We start from the raw sequence: 13,593 nt of genomic DNA on the forward strand, positions 1-13,593 counted from the left end.
ACAGAAACACAGGATATTTTGTGCGGAACGAGAGAAGAACCGAAGAACAAAGCGGCCTGGTAAAAAGGAAAGATACCCTGGATCACTGGCCTTTTCTTCCAGTGGTTTTGTTTCGGGGGGGACGGGAGAGGGGATTTCAGCTGCCTGCCCTTTGAGAGAGAGAATTCCCCTGGCAGGGCTCCCGGCCGCAGCCAGCGCGTGCTGCGGAGAGCTAGGAGGGGACATGGAGGGCTGCGGCTGCATTGCTGATGTTGGAAAGTCTGATCCTGCTGGCCCAGCACAGGTTAAACTGCCTGATCTGATCCCACCGCCTGGCCCAGAGCAGGTGCCGTGAGCCCAGATTATGGTCAGGCTCCTTGATCTCATTGTTCCTTGTCAATCTGCTCCACAGCAAACTCACCCCAATTCCATCACCCCTTGTGCACCCCAATGCCCTCATCCCGTCACCCCTCAATACCCCAACCCCTGACACCCCTCTGCATCCCAAGCCCCCATTACCTCTGCATACCCCAAGCCCCTTGTGCACCCTGAATGCGCCCATCCTGGCATCCCAGCACCTCGAACTCCCCACCACCCCATCTCAGCCCGAATCTTTCCATCCTGGCACCCCAGGACACCCATCCCACCATCCCCCGTGCACCCCAAATTCCCTGATCCCATTGTACTGCTAGAGACGAGCTGGTAGGGACGACAGGCTCCAGCTCCCGTCCGGGTCAAGCTTTGATCCTAATATCGGGGGGGCTGGGAGTTTTTGCCTGCGAGAGGACTGCAGGAGCAGGTGAAGGAGTCCAGCAAGCCCCCGCAGCCCCACTCCCACAGGGTGCCGTGCATGCCACTCGTGCTAGAACGCTGGCCGCACAGGGGCCCGGCCTGGGAAGAGACAGCTTCCCGCGGTAACTTATTTATTTATTAATTATTCTCCTTGTGAGAATTCACAATTCGCCTGGCTACTGCACTAGAAAAGCACGTGGCCTCCCAGCTCACCTAGACAGAGCCGTGTGAATGGCCGTGGTTTTTAATGCACTTACATAAACCCTTTTCTTGCTGTCTTCGGAATCACCAAATAACCCCCTGCCCCACGCTAGGTCTGAGGTTCTGGCCTAAACCCCACAGCCCACCAGGGATAGCCTGCCTGGGTTAGCAACAGACTGAGACCCCACTAGCACAGGCAGAGGTGATCTGTCCCAAGCAGGTGCGTGAGGGATGGGGAATCCTGGCTCCTGGAGGCTCCACTTGCATTCCCGGCCAGGTGGAGGCCAGAACAGGAGCAGTCTCTCTGCCTGCGGAAGTCTCTTGAAGGGCAGTTGTGGAAGCACCGTTCCCTAGGCTGTCTACACAAAGGATTAGGAATAGACTGGAGGGAACAATCCGGCCCTGGACGTATGGGCTGTTTGGATGGACTAGGCAGGATCTCTCAGGGCTTTTCCATCACTGAGATCTGTGGAGAGAGTCACAGGGACGAACATGGCTTGATGTGCTTCCATGATGAACCCTAATGGGCCGTGGAGCGTTGTCCCAACGCCCTGGCGAGAGGTTTGCCGGGTTCGGCCCAGGCCCCAATCTTTGTGGTGGTCTCGGTCTCCAGACGCCATGGGACCAGGCAGGCCGCAGCGTAGGAGGCTCAGTGCTCTGGATGTGAGGAGGAACTGAGCCCGGTCGTGCAGTCGCTGTGTGGATCCCGACCGGCTCCTGGCACAGGGGCGGTTCTGGAGAGATTCTCTGCTAGCTGGCTCAGGCAATCAGGCTGCCAATGATTTGCCTCTTGGTTGCTGCTTTGCATTCAGCCCAGGGACCAGACACGGTTCCCCCGACTGGATGCCCCTGCGTGAAGTGAGTCAGGGAGTCCTGGTGGAAAAACCACCTTTGCAATTGGGATTCCCCAGTCTATTTGTTGGCACCAGAGAGCTCCTGGAGACGGAGCATCTCCAAGGTTGGCTGGTGGGGTGGCATAGGGCAAGCTCCCCAGTCTGTGGGTTCAGCCAGCCTGGCACTTCCATGGGCATTATCTTCTTGGTCAAAAAGTGGATCACTATTCAGGAGAACAGGAAGCTTCATCCCGCTGTCCTGAGCAGAGCCTGGGGTTTGTTACTGGTGTGCGGCAGGATGGACGCATGTGGGTCGCGTTTATCTCTAAAGGAGGAAAACTTGGCCAGAAACCCTGGCCGCGGAGAATTTTGCTGATGCAGCACATTTGCTTCCCACTCTGCCCTCGCTGTTTGGATTATTACTAAGAACATTTGCACAAAAACAGGATCCTTGTTTCTCAAGAGTTCATTGGCTCCTGCTGCTTGGGACTGCCCCCCACCCCCGCCCCCGCCATCGGGAGGATGCAAACAGAATCCGTGGGTTGCCATCTCCGAGCAGTCGTGGGGCAGCGTCCCCGGCGCCGAGCTGACGGACCACAGGGGAGTTGGATGATGTTCCACTGCAGATGTCAGACCAAGACCCTGATGCCTCGTGGTCATTAAAACCCCTGGAGCACAACACTTCCCACGCTGGGTCGGCAGAGACCTGGCCCCTCAGCCTGCTGCCAGCTACAGAACTGTGTGAAGCTAAAAATACCTCAGCCCTTTCGCCCCATTCCTTTGCCATGGACGCATCAGTGTAGTGGGCACAGGGCGAGGGGAGGGAGCTGTCGGTGAGACGCTCCCTGTGCGAGTGGGGCCCACTGGAAGGAAAAGGCCGGAGAGTCCCCGCCCCTAGCACTTATCTTAAGAGTCTGGCATCCTGGCCAAATTCCAACGGGGCCTCTCTAAGCTCCTCTCAGGGGTCAGCTGGAGCCAACGCCTCCTTGCTTTCCTCTCCCGATACCGTGTGCAGGTACTAGGGCAGAAAGGCTGCCAGGTAGACCCGCCTTTCCCCCGGGGCTGGGGCCTCCCTGGCTCTAGGAATACACCCTACAAAGCACTTAGGGGTGGCTCTGGGAATAGATCCCTTTGATCCTGCTATCTGCCACTGCTAGAGAGATCAGTTCTGCTCCGGCTGAGCTACTGACTCCAGGGGAGCAGGATGGGCCCACAACTCTTAGCACTTGTCTCCTGCTTTTTGCCCGTGGATCTCAAAGCGCTTTACAAAGGGGATGGCCCCCGCTTGACAGAGGGAGAACTGAGGTGCAGAGAGAGGACGTCACCGTCCCAGTGTCACACAAAGAGCCAATGGCAGAGCCAGGCACAGACCGCAGATCTCCTGGCTCCCAGTCCAGGCCTTAGCCCCTGGGCTGCCGCCTCGCTCCTTAGCACTTATAGACTGTAGCGCTTTACGTTTTCAAAGCACTGTTCATAGATTAACTAACTTACTCAGCCCATGAGCTGGTTCTAGCCAGGCTGTTAACCTAGGCTAAGGATGGGCAATGAAAGGGATCAGGCTGAGCTCCTGCTAGAGAAAGGAAGGAAACACCGACCCTTTGCCACTTTGAGGTGCCTCCTGTATTCCATCCGCCTGACTCTCATCCTCCTGGCACATTAGCCCCCCACTGCCGGAGCAGGCTGGGCTTTTCTGCTGCACACCAGCCAGCTGAGGTCTGCAGTTTGTGCTCTTGGCAGGACAAGAAAGTGTTTTCCGTTCACTGCCAAGGGAGGCCTGGGCAGGGCAGGGTCGAAAAGGAGATCGGAATATTGTCTAGTTTCAAGGAGGGGTCATTAAAGCAACAGGAAGCCGTGAACTCTGAGGACCCAGAGATCCTGTTTTCATGCTGAAGTCCTGAGCGACAGAGAGCCAGATCTTAGTCTCGTTAGAAGAACCTGTCCCTCCGATGTGGCTGTGATCTGAAGTGGCACCATCTGACTTGGCATCCCTGTCCCCTTTCTCTCCTGTGACAACCACACAGCCCCAGCCCAGCTGTGAAGGAGTGAGAAGGATTCACAGCCTGCCTCGCGCATCACCGCAGCCACAACCGCCAGCTTCTGACCGTGGAGCAGAGAGAGAGGAGGGACCCAGTGGGGCGACAGGGTCATAGGGTCAGCGAGTGGTCAGAGAGCCCTGCAGCGGTACCTGGGTGGCTGCATTGCTGGTTCTCATGAAGAGGCAGTGCTGGAATCTACACCTGCAAAGAACCTTCTGAGCTCTGGAGGCAGCAGCCGACCGAACCAGGAGCTGACTGGCCAATTCTCATGCTCCCTGCAGCCCACTGCTGCTTTATTCTGCCTGGGAATCATTTTCCCATCTGGCATCTGACGCAGGGACAAGGAAACAGCCCCTGCTCCTCTGTCAAATCTGCTGCTGGGGACCTTCTGTTCTCTTCACCCCTTAGCATGATGCTTCCCAGTCCAGGCATGGAGGGCGGCCCCAGTTTGGGGGTCTAAGAACACACCTCTTCCTCTTCCTCACAGAGATACCCTCTGGAACAGCATGACTTGAGCAACAAGGAACCGGAGCAGCGTTGTATCTAACCCCTCACAGTGATGCCTCAGTTGGAAGGACCCAAGAGATATTACTCCACCAGTGAGCACGTACTAAGGTATTCGCAGTACAAAGGCCTGGGCTACATGGGTCTAGCAGTTAGACCAGGTGACAGAGTCAAGGCACCTGGATTTCTTTCCTGCTGTTGTCCTTTCGGGAAGCTGCTTCCCCAGCTGTGCCTCAGTTTCCCCCGTGAAATGGGGCTCACCCCGCCTCGCAGCCTGTGGGGAAATGGAGGTGTAAAAGGGAAAGCAGCTGTCAGGAATCACTGGCTCTGTGCTTCTCCCACAAGACCCTGCTCTAGGAACAAGAAGTGCCATGAAGGCAGTGTTTCAGGAGTGGTCATGCTCAAGGAAACAGCTCTAACAGTAACCTGGCAGGTCTCTGGTTTTATTCCCTCGCAATGATCCCGCTTCCTGTTTGCTCATCTCATACGGGGAAGGTTCATTTTCTAGCCACCACCGCCCGGGCTCTGGCTGCTTCCAGCATTGTCACTGGGAACGACGCTTCAGCGATCTGGAGGCGGTGGGTTATCCCTCTGCTGCTGTCCCCTCGCTCTCCTGGAGCTGGGCTGGCTTGCCAAGGGACAGCATTCAGCGTCTAGGAGGCAAACCACTCCTTGCCAACATGCCTGGGGAACACTGTTTCCCAAGCCCAGCTGATCTGTTCAATACCTTTGCCCAGAACCCCTCTCTAAAGCTGCGCAGGTCAGCCTGGGATTGGACGATTGTTACATACTTGAATCCACTCCAGTTTTAAGATGGAGACGTTCTTAGGTGACCTGAGCTATGGAACTGGGCCACATACTTGCCATCATGTGCCCCGTCGCCACGGGGGAGCAGAGGGAGGAGGGAGTTAGCGTGAATTATGAGACTATTTCTGACTAAGGACAGTTTCCTGTTGGTGGCCTCACTCAGACATGGAGGGGGAAAATGTTAACCCAGAGATCAGAGATGGAAAAGACCAGTTAGATTTATGGGGAAAGGATTGTTCCCCACAGGACATTTCTAATGCTTCCCCAAGGCTGTTTTGAAAGGCTCTGAGCAATGGGCTATCCCAGGATAGCTCAGGTGTGTCTTGCTCACAGCAGCCAAGGGAGCTCTCGAGCAACCTTCAAACTACAGCTGAGATCAGTCCTTCATGCTAACTACAGGCTCGGGAGGTCGGCTCGGAGACAGAGAACAGGACCAGGACCTTATTTGTGGCTAGAGTAGCTGACAAGCCGCCTAGATTGTCCCCATGAGAGATGAAGCCTAAAGAATCCTACACATCAGAGATGAAAAACAATCCCTAGGTCCCATCTGTTCTGCCTCCTTCATTCCTTACAGCATATTTCCTAGTGCTTTCACCAGGCTGGTTTAAGTTCTCCCAGTCAATGGGAGACCCACCAGTGAGATGGTGGTGTTTGAATCAGGGAAGTTAGAAATGAGAACGGTGTGGTAGACCCTGCAGTCCAGCTCCCTGCAAATACATAACCCCTTCTTAGATACACACATCTGCCAGGCAGACCTCTGCTCTCCCTCTTAAACATGGAACCTCTCACTGGCTGTTGGCTGGGGCATGGAGAAATTTGGGGACATTTTTACAGTCAGGTGACACCGGAAATGAAAAGTCCTAACTCTGGCAATGGGGAACATCACCCATGGCTGTTCTGTGTATTGTCCGGGGGAAGCTGACTGGCTGAGGGCAGGCAGGTGTTGTTTCATGTGTGTTTGTACAGATCAGCCCTACGAGTATTTTATTATTTACTTTGTGTATGTTACTGTGCGTAATGTCTTAGCTTGTGTTTGTTTTTTCAATGGGTATCTGAAGATGAAGAGAAGAGTTTACGAGGATGGCGGCTCAGGAAAGAAGCCATTGGTTGGGGTGGGGTTTTTTTTTTTTAATCACATGACCAAAAGGCCATTCATTGGTTGGGTTGTTTTTTCGTTGTTGTTGTTGTTTTAATCACATGACCAAACACAGCACTTGAACATCAAAAATAAATAAATAAATAAAAATATTTTAAAAAGTAATAATAAAAAAAAATCAAAGAGTTCAGCGCTTTCCACTCCAGTCCTGCACCTGTGACTCACTCGCCCTGGGCCTGAGCCAGCGATTCAGCTGGGGCTCCACCATTACAGACAGTGCAGCTAGAGGCACATGTGCTCCCATCAAGAGGGATTCTTCTGGCAAGGATCGGCACTGGGTTTTCAGGCACTGGCCGCTGCACCAAGCAGTAACTTTTATTCCCAGTAAAGGGTTAGACTTGTTTCGTCAGCTGATTTCCAGGTCCAGGGGCCACCACAGCAGGTGCCCATCAACAGGCTTCCTACAAGAATCCATGGAACGTTTATTGACTTGGCTGATGTATCCATCCATCCCCTCTGCACTGCTCCCTCTCACCGAAGCAAAATCTCAATCCATCCAGGAGGCGACAGGCAGCGCGAGCTGTGGGGACGCTCTGGAGGCTCAGAGGTAGTGGCAACAGGAGACTTGATTCTTCCCAAATTGCAGGAGTGAGGCAAAGCGTCTGACTTGAGAACGCTGAATGTTCACTGTAAAAATTTCTGTATTGAGAGACTTGGGCTAAGGTACCATTTGCACTATGGAAGGTTAAAGAAAATTTAAGAGACTAGTATGGGGTTTCCCTTTGTGACACACCAAGGGCTTGACAGGAGATGCTTTTATGTCTGTGCTTTCTCTTCTTGTAATTGCTGTGCATAAGGATTAGTGCGTATGCGTCTTGATGTTTTTTCCTTGCTGCCAGAGGAGCTGGTTCCCTCTGCCCTGCTCTGTGTCCCTGGAATCCCAGCGGTCAGAGGCTAGGCACCCGTGCCAGGATACTCGACTGAATCCAGATGGCGGCTTGTAACTGCTGCACTGCTAGCATCACTGAGCTCCACTTGCAATGTGTGAAATTCCCCCGCTCCTGCATCTTCTACAGATCTTCTCTGACAAACAGGGACAGTTCTGGGTTCCCCAGCACACAGCCCAGCCCTGCAATCCCCAGCTATCACTTGGGGCCAAGCAGAGGGCTCTGCCCATGTGATAAGTGGCTCAGGAGCACGGGAAGAAACTGGGCTGTGCATTGGTGTCTTGCTGGAGAATAACCTGTGCTCCACCCCATAAGAGAGGGTCCCAGCTGCCCACTGCTTATGAAGAACTCCACAGCCCTTCGAGAAAGGGCAGGGAAATAGTTCTTGTGTGTTAAGGAGCATCCCTGATTTTTTAAATACTTTTACGAAGCCAGCGTGGGAAGGGAGTTGGGTCCAGTGGTTAGAGCTGGGAATCAGGATTCCTGACCTTGAGCAAAGGTTTGTGTTCCTCCTCAGTAGAACAAAGATAATACCTACCTCATAAGGGTCTTGTGAGGCTTCATGACTGCGCGAGGCATTTTGAAATCTACAGGCAGCAGGCATGCTACAGCCACATACAATGCTGAGAACACACGTGTTGGGTGATGGGTTTTTTTGTATAACATATTTAAAAGGAAATGCCACCACTCCCTCACCTCCCAGATCCAACAGAAATTAGTCTTAAACCAGAGATCCCACTGCTCCAAGCAGCCACCTCCTCAGCTGCTGTTCAGTTGACTTTGAAGTTTAAAAAGTTTTAGTGTGTTTCACTTCTCCGCCAAACAGACAGAAAAACTACCCTGCTGAGTGTCCCTGAGCTGAAGGCAACACTGGAACTACTCTCCAAGCTGAATCCACTGCTGGAGGTGGATTTAACAGCCTCTGGGAAAAACCAATATGGTTTCATATATATCATGTGGTCCATGTTAAAATGTCCCTCTAGGAAACAAATTCCTTCCCCCCAGCAAACATTCCTGTTTAAAATTCTCACCAAGGGGGCAAATTTCACACGGACGCAATCAACTAAAGAACAACAAAAAAAAAACCCTCTGGTACATGAAAATGTAAGATAAAAAACCGAAGGAAGCTCACATTTATGATGAGATGGGGCAGAACCGGAGGGATTTACAGCTTCTCTTTCATAAATCAGTCTAGAAAAAGCTACAGGAAAGGGAAAAAAAATGCAATGACTGTCTGTTATTTCTCTTCCATGTTGTATAAACTAAGCTTTAGGCATTTGTATATATTATAACCGTTGCTTCTGTCCCAATTTCTTTCTTTCTTTTTTTAGACATTTTTTGTACAATAAAAATGATATAGCCAAACAAAACAAAAAGGGGAAAAAAGGAAAAAGGAAAAAAAATCTGCTGGCAAATGCATTTTCCTTTGGTGACTTTTCTTTGGTTGTCTTATGACAGAGCCTAATGCAAGGAATAGAACTCGGGGGTTCTGCTGCCCAGATTGCAGCTGGTACGTTTTAGAAACTCTCTAAGTAGAGCTCGATTTATTTCCCATTTGGTTTATGGTCTCAAGCTCTCGCTCTCGGCCTATCCATAAACACCTGGGTTCCGTGCCAGCTCTGGGAGGCAAGTTGGGTCTAGTGGATTAGAGGAGGGGGGCAGGGCCTAGGGATCAGGACTCCTGGGTTCTGTTCCCTGTATGACCTTGGGTCAGTCACTTCACCTTTCTAAGTCTCAGTTTCCTTATCTGTCTTTACTCTCTGGGGGTGTTGGGGAGTTTAATTCCTGTTTGCAACATGCTTTGAGATCTTTGCTTGGGAGGCTCGATACAGGCAAGTTATTCCTGGCTGGCGAAGGCCTGTGGGATTCTTTGGAACGAGACTTATTATAGACTATATGGGCCAGCGCATCGTAAATCATTCCTGATTTAGCAAAAAAGGAAACAGGCTTGTAAATATCCTGGGGGCAAGGCAAGGGCATCCAGTGTTAGCTTGGCCCAAACAGGCACTTCAGCCATGGTCCAGTGACTTGGTCTGTGTGAGCTGATCCCAAGGGCTCTGTGGGGAGCAGCCTACAGGATCGGGCCGTTGGCCTGCACCTCCCTCCATAGTGGGCTCTGGAAAGCTTCTGAGGTTTGCAGCTGAGCCTACACATCCTCAGAGCCTTCCAAACCCACGTGTTGGTGCATCCAATCCCTTCAGCTCTCCCCTGTCCATTTCCTCCCTCGAGAGTTTTTGGTTGGATTCAATGACCCGAGTTTTGACTGGCTCCAAAAATATGTTTCTTAATGTTTCTCCTTTTTTCCCCCACACTCCCTGTTGCTAATCATAAAACCAGTCCATCACGCGGGTGGAGGAGCTGCTGGGAGAAGAAAATCCAGCCTAAACCCATGCCCAGAATTATTTTCCGTAGCTGCAGGACATCCTTGCTTTCATATGCCAGTCAGACCAAACACAGCCATGCTCTCTCTCCCTTTTTAAACGCTCTGTAGCTGTTGCTCTTTGTAATTTTAACAATGATGCAAAGACAGGAATGCACCCAGCTTTGCAAAAAGGCAGCCTGTCAGCAGAGCTGCTCCTTCAGTTGCAGAAGAGACGTGCCTCCGTCTCAGCAAGGACCATCAGGATGGGTAGTAGAGAGCTCAAGAGAGTCAGGGGCTCTGGTTCTTGCTCCTCCACAGCCTCCCTGTGTGACCTTGGGCAGCCAAGAGGAACAAGTGGCACCAGTTTACTCTGCGGTATGAATATCAACTGAGCAACCCCCTGGGTGGACTTGCTTAAATTCATTAGGAGCAGGGTTAAACCAGACCCGAACCAGAAGCACTTCCAGTGATACAGGAGCATCCTTGCAGGGCTCTGCACCTGTTTAAGGCCTTTTCTACACATGCAAAACTGTACAGCTTTGACTCTGCTGTTCTCGTTCAAGTGGCAACCCTGCCCCCAGCGCGGCTGCAGTTATAAAGGTACTTCAGAGCCGTAGGGCTGCCAGCTATACCCCCCACCTAAGAACCCCCTCTACTAGCATCCACACAAGGGGCTATACTGGTATTGCTACGTGGGCAACAAATCCTCCTCTGACTGACAGGAGTTAAACCAGCGCGACTTTCGCACGCAGACAAGCCCTTAGATGCTGTGCCTCAGTACCCCTCCTGTACAACCGAGATGCCAGCACCGCCTCCCCTCACCGGGGGCTGGGAGGTGCTTATGGGGGCAGATAAGTGCCACAGCCAGCTGACATCAGTAACACTGGACTCAGTTGGCTTTGCCCAGGATTACTCTCAGCCCCGTCCAGCAGCAATCCAGCCCTGCACAGATGGCACCCAGCCCCTCGGGATGCCTGCAGAGCAAGTCCAGGGGACGGACACCAGGCTGGGGTGGAATAGCAGGGCCCCGCGGGTTCTGCAGGGTGTAAATGGTGCCAGGAGTGGGCTTGGCACCTTGGTTAAACTGCTCTCTACATTGGCCCCCCGGGGTAGAGTTGCTGGCTCGGCTCTCCCTGAGCACAGGCAAGGCAGGCGAGCCGCAGCTCCAGCGGCGCCCCCAGCAGAGGGGCTCTCCAGTCCCCAAGCCTGGCTAATGCAGACAAATGGGCAGGATCTGGCCTGAAGCCAGCCATGCCCCCTGCACACGCTGTGGGTTATTAAGGGTCTTCCCTTGCCCCCCTCCAGCTAGTCCTCACTGATACAGCCCTCACTTTGGGAACCCCTGTGCAAGGAGGGGACCCTGCATAGCCAGTGCCAGCTATGCCTGGTCCGTCATGCGAAAAGCTCCAGTCCTTTTCTTTGGAAGCAGAGGGGGGCAGCGGAGAAACGGAGAGGAGAAAGCTCGCCCAGCTTGGTCTGGGTGGGAGGCAGCTCTCAGCCAGGGCAGAAAGGGTTAGAGCAGGGGTCTCAAACTGGGGGTCGGGACCCCTCAGGGGATTGCGAGCTGTCAGCCTCCACTCCAAACCCCGCTTTGCCTCCAGCATTTAGAATGGTGGTAAAGTGTTTTCAATGTATGGGGGGGTCGCACTCAGAGGCTAGCTGTGTGAAAGGGGTCCCCACTACAAAAGTCTGAGAACCCCTGGGTTAGAGCATCCAGGCCAGCCCCCAGGGCAAGTTAAAGAATCCCACATGTTCTGAAGAGGCTCGTGATGTTTCGGGGGCTCCTGCTGGCTACTAACCCCAGGGGAAAAGCAGCTCCCAAAACCACAATGCAGAGCCTTTGGCCAACTGGGGCAGCAGGGACCGGCCGCTGCTCCCAGCCAAAGGGCGGCAAGTGGGCCGCTGTGTGAAATGAGTTTGGTGGGTCTCAGCCCAACTCCAGCTGTCATCCTCCTGAAAACCACCATTCCCTCCTGGGCCACCTCAGCAGAGGGGCCACGGGCTGACTGAGTCATGGAGCCTGAATGCCCCTCTCCTGCCCCAGCCCCAGCCCCAGCCCCAGAGAAAGAGGCAGGCTGGCAGGAGAGTATGTGACACTCCCCCTGGCCCCAGGCTACAGCAACCAAAGGGCACCCAGGCCCACAGCTCTCCAGCAGGCACCTTGCCATTTGGTGGTTCCCTGGCCCGAAAACTCACTGGCTGCCAGCCGCTCGCTCACGCTTTCCTTGGGGCTGGAAGGAAAAAATGGGAGGCCAGGCCCCAAACATGGGCGGGGTTATGCTAATTCAGGCAGGCCGGGCTCTGGCCTTCCATGCGGGGCTCCAGGCGGGAGAGCAGGTTGTCTCAGTTGGTTGTGGGCAGGGCCAGGTTGGGTAATGCAAGGGGCCGAACCTTTCCAAAGCCAACAGTGATTCTAGGAACCCCGCTGAGGAAAGCTTAACAAGACCCGATTGCCGGACGGTGCCTGGCACCCACCCTGGGAAAACTGGGCTCGTCGAAGAGCCCACAGGTTGGGCCCCCAGAATTACTTGTGAAAATGTAGGGCCCAGGGGCTCTCCCTGCAGTAGGCAGCATGGTTCAGCGGACAGAACAGCGGGCTAGACATCAGAGGAGACCCTGCATCAGGCCCCGGCTCTGCCATGTGACTCTGGGGAAGCCTGTCTCTCCAGGCCCCAGGCCCTGATACGCACAGCCCTCTCGTACACCTAACGGGGGGTGGTGCCGGGAGCTTTAATAACTGCTGGCCAAGGGCTTTGGGATCTCCAGCTGAACAGCCACTAGCCCAGGGCAGAGGAGCCCAGGCAAAGCTGTCGACAAGAGGGGCAGCGTGGCGGTTGGTGTTGCCAAAGCAGATGCTCGTTGGCAAAGCCAAGTGACGTTGATGGCCTGTAGTCACTGTAACAGCCCGAGTCAGGGCCTGAGCAGCATTCTAGCCGTTGAACTCCGAGACCCACCTAGGCATGGGTCTAGGAAGGGTCCACACAGCATGCAGCATATAGAGCAGTGCGGTTCGATACCTCTGCTAGGACTCCAAATGCCCTGGTGGATGACATCCTCCCGCATACACACGGTGATACTCACCCCCACAGCCCCCGGCTTCACACGACTGCTTCCTCCTCGTGCAGCTCGAAATTGTAAAGCTGAGATTTACAACTGGCCCGAAGTGCCGGAGGAAACTAGATCCACGGCAGCTTTTATGGAGCCCTCATTAGGAGCTGGCAGGTATGCTGAGAATGTCACAGCTCATTACATCTGTGATCAGAGGGAGTGGGGGACCAAGGGGGCACACACCCCGACATTAAACCAACCCAAAGCGGGCTGGTCCTTAGCCTATAGACCAGTGAGCACGGGTGCCAAGGAGGGAGGGAGGGAATGGAGCAGCAGAGGGATTTGCTAGCATCACTGGTGGGACAAGAGGGAAGGACTCAAAGGGTAACGTGTGGGGCAGTGAGCAGCTTGGCTCAAGCATGGACCAGCCTATAGGGACCTCAAACAAACATGGGAGAGACCAGTCGGGGACTTCCTGATGCCAACCCATGAGCCCCTCGCACGGGCTGGCCTGGGTACCGCTCCCATTAGCTAATTGGCCCTCGCCCCCTAGCAGGGGGGTCCTCTGTACCTTCGCCCGGCAGGATGGACGCGCCATCTTACCACGGCTCCTTCCCTCTCCCGTGATGTGACTCTCCATTCTCCACCCCTACTCTCCCTTGCCCCAGTTCCTGCGTTTCTGGCCCATTCGCCCTCTGGGACAATGCTGGGTCTGTTTAATCCAAAATCTCTCCCCACGGAGCCACCTTGCTGTAACCAGCCACTTCTTCAAGACAAGGCCAAGGCCGAGCTGGATCTGCAGGGAGTGCACGTGCGTCTCTATCAGCCCTGGGCTACGGGGTACCTTGCTCTGGCTGCCTCTGGACATCTCTTTCCTGGCCGCTATTCTCATTCTGCCTGGATAGGATTCGATTCTCTCTCTAGGGTGTTTCTTTGAGCTGTGACCACCCAAGAGCCTGCAGCTGCCTGGTGTGAAACACATTGATGG

The 13,593-nt window shown here is 53.9% G+C and overlaps 1 protein-coding gene across 4 annotated transcripts in view; it reads right to left on the bottom strand.

Annotated features, from left to right (window-relative positions):
• The window catches only part of LOC123353959 (inositol polyphosphate 1-phosphatase-like), a 51,176-nt gene extending 42,654 nt beyond the window's left edge, over nucleotides 1–8,522 (bottom strand). For 2 of the 4 annotated variants that reach the window (XM_044995513.1, XM_044995512.1), the window contains exon 1: nucleotides 8,328–8,522. The gene's annotated coding sequence lies outside the window, so the exon portion shown is untranslated. Of the gene's footprint in view, nucleotides 1–76; nucleotides 275–8,327 lie in introns of those variants that run through there. The other 2 variants (XM_044995517.1, XM_044995516.1) reach the window with 2 other exon arrangements.
• Nucleotides 8,523–13,593: the final 5,071 nt, after the last annotated feature.

Source organism: Mauremys mutica, chromosome 20, assembly GCF_020497125.1.
Source record: "Mauremys mutica isolate MM-2020 ecotype Southern chromosome 20, ASM2049712v1, whole genome shotgun sequence".
Classification (NCBI taxonomy): Eukaryota; Metazoa; Chordata; order Testudines; family Geoemydidae; genus Mauremys; species Mauremys mutica.